This window comes from Ochotona princeps, chromosome X, assembly GCF_030435755.1.
Source record: "Ochotona princeps isolate mOchPri1 chromosome X, mOchPri1.hap1, whole genome shotgun sequence".
Lineage (NCBI taxonomy): Eukaryota > Metazoa > Chordata > Mammalia > Lagomorpha > Ochotonidae > Ochotona > Ochotona princeps.
Window position 1 is genome coordinate 38699638 of NC_080865.1, and position 1106 is coordinate 38700743.

Here is a 1106-nt window from a genome sequence, read left to right on the forward strand (position 1 = left end):
TAGGAAATAATAGAAAATATCAACAAAACCTAGAGTTTATTTTTCATAGAGGTAAACAAAACTGGCAAACCTTTGCCTAAATGAAGAAAAAAGAACCAAATAAATAGAACTAGAAATGAAGGATACATTCAAATCTATACCATAGAAATTTAAAGGATAGTGTGAAATAACCATGGCAATTATAGATCAACTAATTGGACAGCCTAGAAAAAACGGAATTTTATGTATGCATACAACATGCCAAAATTGAATCACAAAGAGTTAGAAAAGTTGAACAGAGAAACAGAGTAAGGAAATTAGATCAGTAATAACAAGTCTCCCTACGAAAAAGTTTAGAACCAGATGGTTTCACCAATGAATTCTACCACTCATCTGAAGAAGAATCAATAGCACTTTCCCCTCCCCCCAGGTTTCCCCCAAAATTGTAGAGATAACTTCTGAGTTCATGAAGCCAGCATTAAAATAATATCAAAGACGAACAAGTTCATTACAAGATAATTATAGGCCAATATATTTTTAAAAAATAGACGCAAAAATCCTTAACAAAACACTAACAAACTACACTTAGCAACACATTTTTATTTTTTCAAGAAGAAAATCATTTGTCAAAGCAGTAAAAACAAAACAAAACAAAACAAAAACCAAAAACACTGGAGGCAGAGACACACAAAGCATTCGAGAAATGTTTCCTGCATGGTTTGTCTTCCTATTCATAGCCCAATGGACTCTGGGAAGCTGTAGGAATATGCAGCTGCAGACTCAAGGTCTGGCTTTTTCTTCAACATCATGGAGGGAGCCTGTACATCATGGGGCAAAGCCCGGTGCTCCCCTACACCACCAGGACAAGACCCAGGGAGACTTACCTTCCGGGGTGTTGGCGTTGGGCTAACAGCACTTTAAAGGGATCATGTAGCACAATCAGGTGGGATTTATTCCAAGCATACAAGGATGTTTCAACATAACACAAGTCTATATATGTCACTGCGTTATCATATGATCAATAGATGTGGAAAATTTATATGAGAATATTTGATATCCTTTCTCGATAAAACTGTAAACAAATCAGGTATGGAAAAAATGTACTTCCATTAGAAATGCACAGCTAA

General features: G+C 35.7%; 1 non-coding gene across 1 annotated transcript; it reads right to left on the reverse strand.

Annotated features, from left to right (window-relative positions):
* Positions 1-680: 680 nt before the first annotated feature.
* On the reverse strand, positions 681-884 carry LOC118760594 (small nucleolar RNA SNORA73 family). Its single transcript, XR_004996871.2, has one exon. It is a non-coding gene; the product is annotated as a small nucleolar RNA SNORA73 family (small nucleolar RNA).
* Positions 885-1106: the final 222 nt, after the last annotated feature.